At 44.1% G+C, this 11,116-nt stretch overlaps 1 protein-coding gene across 3 annotated transcripts in view; it reads left to right on the top strand.

Annotated features, from left to right (window-relative positions):
- WASF3 (WAS protein family member 3) overlaps positions 1-11,116 on the top strand; it is a 129,328-nt gene that overhangs the window by 45,800 nt on the left and 72,412 nt on the right. For 2 of the 3 annotated variants that reach the window (XM_019530149.1, XM_019530152.1), the window contains exon 2: positions 6,727-6,816. The exons of the other annotated variant lie outside the window; for it this stretch is intronic. The gene's annotated coding sequence lies outside the window, so the exon portion shown is untranslated. The remainder of the gene's footprint in view (positions 1-6,726; positions 6,817-11,116) is intronic. 3 annotated transcript variants of the gene reach the window in all.

Raw genomic sequence — 11,116 nt, 5'->3', positions numbered from 1 at the left:
CTTCCAGCCCTAATGTCTATGAAATGATTAGGAGGAACTTTGACTAGGAGGATGGTCAAGCATTGGAACAGATTATCTAGACAAGTTGTGGACTCTCTATCCCTGGAAATTTTTAAGAGCAACTTGGATAGACACTTGGCTGAGGTGGTTTAGTTAGGTATGACCCTACCTGAACTAGAAGTCCCTTCCAGCCCTTCTTTACTGTGATCCTACCTCAGGATGCTAACTTTTACCATACATCTCAGGCACAGGAAATTCATGGTTTCGTGGTATCCTTTGGCTGCTCAGCATCTCTAAAGATTGTTTATAAATTTCTTGAGAGTAGCAGCTGCACACGTAATGGTATTTCGGTGTATCCTGCTTAGGCAACTGGCTTATCAGAGGAAAGTTACAGCAGGAATTTCAGGACTTGCTCCACACCATTTTTCAGCTATTGGGGTTCTTGACCTGCAAGTCAACATAGAAAAGTCTCCTGATATAATACAGAAACTTTAATATATTTGAGGATGATTAAAGCTGCCATTCCTTAAGACAGATTTGAAGTTTTGTTCACTGTTATTAACTTCAGACAGTTCCTCAAGCAACAGCAAGGGTTTGTCTTAGTTTACTGGGCACCATGGTCTCTTTCCCTTTCCATGACAACGTACAACTACCCATTTACAGGACTGGAAAAAGTCTGTACATGTTGAGTGCAGTTACATTTCAATAACCCTGCAGATGATTCTTTTTTCCCTTACTTGGTGGAAAGACCCAGAGTATGCATAGGGATACCATTCTCCCCATTCTTTCCAACAAGGAGTTTAGTGATGGATTTGTCAGGAGTGGATTGATAAGTTCACTGGGAACATCACTTAGTGTAAGAGAGTGAGAAAATAGGGCATATAAGTGTTTTAGAGTTGGGACTAGTTTGCAGCTTTTTTTTAGGGAGTTTCTATCTTTTGATTCTCAGATAGTCCTTTTGGATCTTCACAGATGGTGCCCTGTTAAATGTGAAAAGGCAGAGAAGGGTGAGATCATTCCTGTGCTTAGAGAAATAGTACAGCTGTGGAACGGATGCATATAGTATTCCATTATTAGTTCAGCAATTCATTAACCATGTCTGTAGAATGTGGACAGACTGAACAGACCTCTTCCTACAGAGCATAAGTGAATCAATAATTCAGACTTCCTGAACTGGAGTCATCCCTCAGTGGCCTTATTTTCTGATGCAGAACTTCTTTATTTCTGTATCTTCTATTTGAAGAGGAGGACAAGGTTCAGGATCCTTATTGTATGTGTTCCTGACACCTTCGGCACTACTGCTTCTTGTTCTTGTACCACTCCTTGCCACTACATCATGCCATGCTGATTAGTCTGCCAGATTGCCTGGAAAGTATTCATTTTAATAGTATTTGGAAAGGTGTTGTAGACTTGATTCAGTTAGTCACAGATGTTAGATGATTGCTGAAACGCTACTTATTTGTTGTATCCTTTGACTGGCTAATTTAAATATGAAGTCAAATGAGGCAGCACAGTCTGCTCAGCCTAATCTGTGCAAAGCAGAATTCCAAATTTGCATCCTACTTTGTGAAAGCATTTGAATGATCACTTGCAATATCAAGAAAAGTATAGTGTGACTTCAGTTAGCTCATTATTGGAGTTGTGTCATTCAGAAGATGTCTTGACCCATGCATTGCCTTGTACATTCAAATCTGTAAGCTTTTTCCATATGTAAGCTAGTACAGCAGAATCTGGATTTTTTCATATGGGGATGGTTCACAACCTTTGTAATATGCAGAGTGCTGAATTGAAAACTAGCAATTCATCTCATTGCTCTGGCCTTTACTCTGAAGGGCACTGTTTCTCCACTCAGCTGAAACTCCTTAGTGGTCCTGTGCAAATGATTTCAGTTGGTGTCGCTTCTCCAATCGAGGCCACGGTTAACAGCTAGAGCATATCAGTGGCTCCATGCAGCCTTTTGCTGCAGCTATATATAATCCTGGTGAGTTTGCAGATTGGAGAGGGAGAAGGAAAGGGAGAGGGGGTTGGATATAAAAGAACTTAACTTGGGAAGAATATGGATTCTACTGTATGCTAAGGGTAAAGGCAAAGTCAGGATTGCCTCAATGCTTCCAATATGAGGAGAGGTTGAAGTAAATGGGCATGTTCAGCTTCCAGAAAAGGTGCTTAAGAGGGCAGATAGGAGTCTTCAAATACCAGTGTGAGCCTGCATCAATTTGGTCATATAGCAGCCTACACTTGCATGAATATCTGTGGACGGTGGGCTGAGATCTGTTTAGACACATCATGGGCTTCTAAGGGCTCCTCTTGTAATGTAACCTTTAGTGGACAGATCAAAAAATGTATGTATTGGGGAATTTTATGTTTCTTTCACTGTTCTTCTCAAGGACTGTACATTCAAATACAGTTTGACCATCTCCAAACTCAAGCTCAGTGATCCTCAGAGTCCTGGGCATGCTTATATGAATTGGTTTTCTCAGGGCCATCCATCTAGCTCGGGGAATGTGTGTTCCTGTCCTCTATTCAGGGCATTGCTACAGAAGTCCTTACATGTGGTATAAGCTGTATATGTGGAAAAGGAAAGAAAAATCATCCCTGTTCCATAGGTATATAGCTTCCTGATGTAAGTGGTATATTCTTCGTTGGCTTGGATTGGTAACGTTTTATCTGCTAGGTACTCAGAAAGACCCTGCAAATCAGCTAAGCTGAAAGACCACAGTGGGAGTTGAAAGCTTCTTTTGAGCGCATTCCAGAAGTTGAGAGGCCCTTCAGCAGATCCACTTCCAGTGTTCTGCTCACAGCAAAGAATAAGCGCTAAGTCTATAACAAATGCATTTGATTTTTTGTATAAAGAATCAGTTCTGTGCCTTTTTCCTTCCCCCACCCTACACCCACTCTCTATCTCCATCTGCTAAGCCTTAAGGCTGTTTGCAGATGTTAAAAAAACAAAACAACCCCCTCTCCCCCAAACGTTTCTTTATTTTAAATTCTGTGCAGTTCTGCGCTGAGCCCAACACTCTCAGAAGAGGCAATGTGTTAGTTGGACCCAGCTTGCCTGACGTCTGTATAGATTTGGTGCTTTAGTGGGTATTTTTTGGTGCTTTTATCTAATAGCTGATTGAATCACCAAAAAGACCTGCTGAAGCTCCCAATCTATACAGAAGCTGTGGAGTCAGGTCAAAGTAATGCACTGCTGCTTCTGGTAAAGTGTGTGGTGTTTTTTTTTGTTTTTAATGTCTGCAAGCAGCCCAAGTTTTTCAGAAAGGTGTGTCAGACTAAGGTAGTTCCAGCCAGAGAATGTAAGTATTGGTGCTCTAAGATGATGTATTAGCCAGTCCAATCTACCCTTACACTTGCAAATCTCTTGGGCACTGTTTTGCAGAGCTGAGGCCAAATGTTGCAGCTGGACCAGCAGTCTCTACATCTGATAGCATGAAGATTAAACCCTGTGGATTAAAGCTATTTAATGGCTGTACAGAAAAATTTTGGCTCATAAGAGAGTCTACTACAAAAAAGATTTACCAGACTAAGTAGAGATATTTCTCACTGCTTCATTCAGATGCCTGCTCAGCTCCTGGAATCTTCTGTTTCAAATGTATTGTATTATTGTCTTTGAAAAACTTTGGGCTTTCAGTTAGTTTTGTGAGTTCATCTAGCTGCTGTATTTGTATAGTATCAACCGGTAGAAGCTCATTTAATTTTTTTCCCCATCATTGTCTAAATTTTTAATGGGCCTTGTTTGGGTATTTCTCTCCATTTTTAAAGACCCATTCCCTACCTGAGGCTTAAATTTTATATGTTGAACCAGTGTCATTACATCAAAATGAAATATGATGCATCACCTTTTCGTAATTACAGTTGCACTCAAGTTGCATCTGAAACTTTTAGTAGTTATGGTTTGGTATTCCATATATACCAGTCTGTATATTCACAAAGGCTGCTTGCAGACATTAAAAACAAACAAATAAACAAAAACAAACAAATGGCGCTTTACTTTAAACTCTGTGTGCTCCTGCGCTGACCCCACTGTATACCCAGACGAGACAGCCCCGATTGGATCAGCTATTAAAGTGCCAAAAAGCTCCACTGAAGTGCCTGATCTATATAGACGCTGCAGAGCCAAGTTGAAGTAACGTGCTGTGTCTTTCAGTAAAGTGCACTTTTTTTGTTTTGTCTTTTTTGTTTTTTGTTTTGTTTTTTTAAAGCATCTGCAAGCAGCCTTCATGGTTCTCCTGTAGTTATTTAACACCACATACCAGGTGGTCTGTGTGCTGTGCCTGTCTGTCTAGAACAAAAGTTGGGTAGAGATGCACCTTATAGACTGACTAAATCAGAAATTCATAAACTGAGATCAAAAGTTTATCAGATGCCATGAAGACATGTACAGAGTAGTTTATCAAACAGTGATGTGAATACAAAAGACAGGAAAAGGGGGGCAGGGCAGTGGTGGGAGAGGCAAATAAGTAAACTACTCATAGGGACAAAGGCATCACAGAAACTAATCCGGGTAATAGGGACTACAGATTCTTAACCCATAGTGTAAACCATATTTAACATAATCTAGTCTCTGAATGATGACTTGTGCAATTCTATGATCAAGATGGTATTTAAAGTTCGTTGCTCAAAAACAGCTGTGCTGAGGTTCATGATGAAATGTCCAGGGAGGTTTAAGTATTCTGCCACAAGCTCATGCATCTTTCTAGAGCTGATAATTTGTCCAGGACAAAGCCACTTGTAAACCAGCTATACCAAAGGTGTCAAACTCATTAGGTCCTGCAGCGTGGTTCAGGTTTGTTGATTGGCCCTACATGCTGGATACAGGGCTGGTATGGTGCAGTGCCATAAGCTGCGTGCACCTTGGGTCAGCCTTGAGTGCTGCTGGCACTGCTCAGATCAGAGACCCACGGGCGGCGCCAGGTCTGGATGATAGGGCAGTGGGCTAGATCTAACCCACAGGCTATCTTTGGCAGCCTGTGATGTACTGATTGTACTGCTTAACAAGTTGAAGTGGCAAGCTGTCAGTTGAGACAGACTCTCTGTTTCATAAATAAACTAACTTTTACCTAAAGTTAGGAGATGGTTTTTCTGGGGCTCATTCAACATCAGTAGTTTGCTTTAGGTGAGTTCCTGTTTCTCAGGTTTGTTAGACAGCTACTTGGAGTTTTGATCTGTATTAGAGATGCACCGATACATTGGTTTGATATCAAGAAAATTGACTGCATTGGAAATCAGCTTTTTTGTCTGATGCAACTCCTGTTTTGTCCAATAAGTGCCCTGTGTATGCGTGCAGCTGCAGCTCAGCATGTAGGCGGCTAGAAGGACAGCGTGGAGCACTGTGTCCAGCTGGTAAGTCTGTTGTGGGGGAAGGGAAGGGGCATGGGGGAGTGGTGCAGATCGAGAGGGGCTGGCAGGCTGGGGCACGGGGCTGAGCTGCAGCTTGTCCAGGGGGCATGGGGTGGGGTGGCTCCTGCCACTGTGCACTCCTGGGAATTCACGGGGGGTGTGTGCCCCCCAGATTGCATGGGGCTGGGTGGGCTGGGCCTGGGGCTGCGCTGGGGTCTTCCTGATGGGCGTTGGGCCAGGCTGTGCTGGGGGCGGGCAGTGGCAGCGCTGGGAGGGAGGGTTGGGTGCTATGGCAAATTCTAGGGTGGCTGCAGCCAGTTGCCCCTCCCAGCGCTGCCCGTCCTGAGTGTTGCCTGGCTCAACTCCCCTATCAGGAAGACCCCAGTGCAGTCCCGGTCCTAGCCTGCAGTGACAACCTGCTTGCCCTGCCCTGCACAAATCTGGGGGCACATGCCTCTCGGCGCCAGACCGCCATGGCTCATCCCATGCCCCACCCTGCCCTGACTGGGCAGCACCTGCCCCAGCCCCACTTCCTTACTGCAGGGGCCTCATTCTACCCTTCCCATGCCTCTTCCCTTCCCCTGCTTCTTCCACCACAACAGACTACCAGCTGAACACTGTTCTTCAAGCTGCTGAGCTGCATATTGGAAATCGGATCAGTATCAGCCGATATACCTCCTTAAAAATCGGCTATTGGTATGGCCCCCCAAAATCTCTATCCCTAGTCTATATGTTTACAAGTCATTATTTTTAATGTGACAGCTTCTTTCATTTCAGTCTGTGTCTAGCAGAATTGTCCTACAGTCTTTTTAGTAAATGGCACTTTTTTCCCCACCCCCCAGCACCTTGAGCTTTATAGATAGCTTTATAAATACAAAGGATGAAGCAGCCTCCCAAACCATTCAAGTGACACAAAAGTTGTATAGTGCAGCCCCAAGAGACACTACCACCAAAAGATTATAAGCTGAGTCTGTGAAGTGTGCCTAAAATGGGCAAAAAGTTGTTTTTTGATCTCTGATGGCTGTAAGTTAAGTACAAAGTACTTACTCTTTTACAAGTATCCCAATTACATAGTTTTGGGGTGCATGTGTGTATGGCTTCAGTCTGTTGACAGTGAAAGCTAAAGATCCTTGCTTAACACAGAATATTGACAAGAGACTTGACTTCATTCCTTAAAGTTAAAAAAGCTTGGCTGGCTTTTGACCAAGTTTGAGGCCTGAATTTCAGAATTGGATCATTTCATATGCACCTTTGAAGGGCTGTTTAAACTGGTTGATGTTGCACATTTCAAAGTACACCTTTAGTTTGATATCCCATTTGGAGCAGGAGGGCTTAAATGAAACTTCTATACTGATAGGGTTGTTTGTTTGTTTGAATTAACAGATAAGAGGATCTGAATGTGCCTGCCTGTTGCAGAACAGCTCTCTTACTTGGTGAACAAGAATGTTCTCTTGTTGCATCTTCTTTTAAAAGGTGAGTAGTTCATGGAAACTACTGCTTTCTTACAGAGTGTGCATCACCATCTAGCTTCCGTTTGGGATTTGAAAGGTTTTTTATTTTTTGTTACAAATAACTTTGTAAATTGAGTTAGGAATCTTAGACTTTGACTATTTGGGAAATACTGAAAAGACTGAACTGTAATTATATAGGAGGTTGGGAATGACAGCTAGACTTCTCTGAAGGTGTGTGTCTGTTTAGTCCTGAAACAATGTCAGAAGTACTGCTAAATCAGGAGACCATTTAAACTTACATAATGAACAGCCTGGAATAAAAGTTCTTCTGGCTTGCTTATGCTAAGATAGCACTTAAAAACTACAGATTATGTGCAAGAAATAAGGTGATGTGATCTGTCACTGAAAAACATGCCAGTTAAGATTTTTAACCAGTTAAGATTTTAACCAAATTTGTCACAATTGAAAACAGATTGGCAGTTCAGTACAAGCACTTTCAGCTCTGCAAATTCTTATATTCGCTGATAAGCTAGCAATCAGTAAGAATTTTCGTGTGTGGGAGTTTGTGATGATTGCTGATTCTTTTTTCTTACTGCATGAAAAACATGGTGCTCTGACATCTCTTAGGCATTAGTCTAACTATTACTAAGACTTGCTGTTTTGTGAGTGCTGACAATGTTTGGCATTATATCAATTGCAAAATATAAATACTGTCTGTCATGAAATACTTAAAATCAGAGAGAGAAGAAATGACTTATTGGAATACCCAGAAGAAGCATTAGCACAGAAAAATCTGTGCATATTTAAATATATTTGTTTCTCTTGGATATGGTGGAAGAATTGAATATTTTTGAGTGAAAGGAAGGAAAGCGTGGTTGCTTGACAGAGTTTGGGATGTGACCCATGAAGAGTAGTACAGATGGGAATGAAGGTGTAATGGGACAGGGGAATGTATAAAGCACTGAAGCTGATGTTGTCGGTTCCAAAAAATAATTGTCTGAGATCAGGGTGGCTTATACTGTTTGTTTGATCCTTTATGGAGAAAAAAACTGTTGAACTGGCATCAAAATGGTAAGTTTAATAAGTGTCTTGCCTTTCCTTATGTCTGTGCTGTACAGAATTAAAATTATCTGTATTTTAAAGATATCCAATTCTTTGTAAATCTGCCCTTTTCAAAGACATCCAAGTGAGGATGTATCATGAAGAGTAAAATCAGTTCCCAGCAGGTTATAAGTAAACAAAATGACCACATGGAAGTTTTCAGCAAGTGTTATATTTCAGAATTAGACTAGTCCTGGATTATCATAGCACTTCTTATTTGATGAAGCACTGCAATGCTTTAAATAGATGGTCTTGTTATATTCTGTGTTGTTTGCTTTCTGAAAGCATAAAGTGGTATACCAGAGCAGCAAACAGCTGAGGTGAATGCCAAGATGCCTTTCCACAGTTTTTATACCTTCCTGATCTTGTGGGCAAAGAGGTGAGAAGTGTTTTAGCATACTCTAGTCTTGTAGTTTACAGCAGCCTCAAATTAGTTCTGAATTCTGAGAATTTGTAAATGCTCTGTATGAGCCCATGTACCTTATGCTGGAGATTTAAGTTAGGGTGTTTTTGTTCTTTTGTACCACTTACTTATTGGGGTTAGACCTTTTATTTAAATCCATTCTTTCTGCCAGCCTGAAGAAGTTAAGCTACAAATGGAAATCTTGGAAAATCCTGTCAATGTAACATGAACTGATTGAATTGACTATTTAAAAAGCAAAAATATGTCTCCAGATCTGTGTGTGGGGTGGGGGGTGGGTGTGGGCTGCCTGCTGAAGGCTCGGGCTCCCACCCTGCTGCCCTCCCTGGGGCCTCTGCAGTACCAAGGGTGCGACCCAGCACTGTAGAGCAGAGCAGGGCTGTGCTTTAAATCTGCTTTCAGCTGTGATCTCCATGGTGCCTTGGTGATGCATCCTCTGTGTGCAAAGCAGCAGTGAGGGGCACAACTGTGTGTTGCTGCCCCCATTGCTACCGTGTGGACAGGGGATGCCTTACCAGGGCTGTAGGGAGCTCGCAGTGGCAAGCAACTTCCTTGTGTGGCCCCGTTGTGCCCTGCAGCACCAGGTCATACCTGCTGGGTTGTGGAGGCTCCGGGAAGGGCAACAGGGTGGAAGCCCTAACTTGTAGTGAGCAGCCCACGCCTGCTCTCACCTTGTGCACAGATCTGGGGACATGGGTCCCCCTCCCCTTTCCCACACACAAATCTGGGAGGGCACGTGTCCCACAGCCCTCCCACCCCAATGAGTGCACACAGTGGCAGGGAGTTGACCTCACCCCCAGCCCTCTGGACAAGCCGTCTGTGACCTTGTCCTGCTCCCAGCCAGGGTGGTACAGCCATGCATTACAGCCCCATCCCAAACCCCTCCCGACTGGGCAGAGGCCATGCATTACAGCCCTGCCTAACTCCCTCCCTTCCTTTCTCCCTCCCTCACTCCATCCCTATGGGGGGCTTAATCCATACCCCTCCCCCCCACCAACTTACCTGTGAGAGCTGCTCTCCAGGCTGCCTGGCAGCCATGTGCATATACATACACATGGTGCCCCCTGCCTGACCGTCCTCCTCCTACTCCCTGCAGCCCTCTGCAGGCTGGAACTGTCAGCCTGCAGAGAGCTCTTTGCAAAAGTGCAAAAACCATGGGTTTCTCCGGTAATATGACAAATACGCTGTGGCGGGCCAGTAGGGGGTGCTCCTGCGTTGAGCCGCCCACCTCCCTGCGCCCTCCCACCTGCCAGGCTCCGAATGCCTCCCTAGGGGTGCCTTACATCCGGCCCGACCCCTTTCTGGATCACACTTGCTAGCCTGGGGGGTAACGTAGCTGCAACCACCCTGAGAATGGACTCACTTTCGGCCCTGTGTCCTCAGGGAAACACAGGCCTAAAGTCCTATGGGTACTCGACCCAGTACAGGCACTTGGGGCACTTCCCCAAGTCTGGGGGCAAAAAGTACAGTCTCCCTTAGTCCGCAGACCTAAGGGGTCTCTTAGGCATAATTTAGACCCACCCCTCTAAGTCTCCCACACCGGTCACAAAGGAGAACTTTTATTGATTACAGGGGTAGGGTGAAAGTAGGGTACAAGACTGAGCAATATCCTAGAAATCCTAAAGAGCAAACAGTCTGGCTGAGGTAGCCTTTTGATCACGCATCTGAGTTACTGCCAGCTAGATATGTAATCAGATCTTGAGTAGCTTACTCACAAGCATCTTCCAAAGGCTGGTGAAGTTTCCCTTTGGAGGCAGGCAGTTCCTTGCTCATGAGTTATGGGGGAGAGAGCCAGTTTCAGATTGTAAAGCTCCTCTGAGACCCCCGCATGGCGGCTGCCCCCTCCTCCTGGGCAGTCCTAACTTATGTAGCCCCCGTGACCTCATTCACCTGGTCCAGTGGAGGGCAGCACCTGTTGGCTGCTGGCCAACCAATTTGAAATACATCACTAGTTGCCGGGCAGACTCCAGCACACCAGGCAGAAACCCCTCACCCAGGTAGCTGATGCCAGTCACGTAGGCAGAGGGAGCAGGTTTCCCCCCTCCCTCAGGAATGGAGCCAGCTCAAGTTACCTAAAGAGAGAGCCTGAGGTGTGACTCCTGTGCTGGGCTCATCCTAATCAAATGGTCACAGCGCAGAGATTTTAATCACATTGTCACAGGGCAGAGATTTTTGGGGAGAAACCAAGGTGGCTTTCTGCCACATGCATTTTTCTTTGTTAAAGGGGGAAATCTGCTTTTTACTCCATTTTACCATGGGAAACAGAAAACCTGGATGCCTGCTGATCAATTAAGTGACAACTCTATATTCAAACAAGACAAAAAAAATAAGTGCAGTCCCAGATTTACGCCACTTTATACCAACAGTTCATTACTTAAAATAAAAATGATTTTGGTCTGTTTGTCATTGTGTTATGATATTTTTGCTTAATCAAGTCTGTTGTGGTTTTGTCATAAACTTTATCACTTGTCTCTTTTCCTCCTAAATTTCTTATCTTCCACCATGGTGCATTAAAAAAAACACAGATAATTGTTAAGGTATTCACCCCTGTAACATGCAAATGATGATGAGCCTAAAGGCTTTTTATATATATGCACATGTGAAAAAGTTTCATAGTTTCGAGGGTCGGAAGGGACCTGAACAGATCTTCAAGTCTGACCCCCTGCCACTAAAGTAGTTGGTATTGAACTAGAAACTGTCCAGTTTGACAGTCTTTTCATAGATTTCATAGACATTAGGGCTGGAAGGGACCTCGGGAGATCATCGAGTCCAGCCCCCTGCCCAAAGGGCAGGAAGTCAG

Source organism: Crocodylus porosus, unplaced genomic scaffold, assembly GCF_001723895.1.
Source record: "Crocodylus porosus isolate Cpor-Errol unplaced genomic scaffold, CroPor_comp1, whole genome shotgun sequence".
NCBI lineage: Eukaryota > Metazoa > Chordata > Crocodylia > Crocodylidae > Crocodylus > Crocodylus porosus.
Note: the sequence above shows the minus strand (reverse complement) of the source record. Positions and strands in the feature narration are given on the sequence as shown.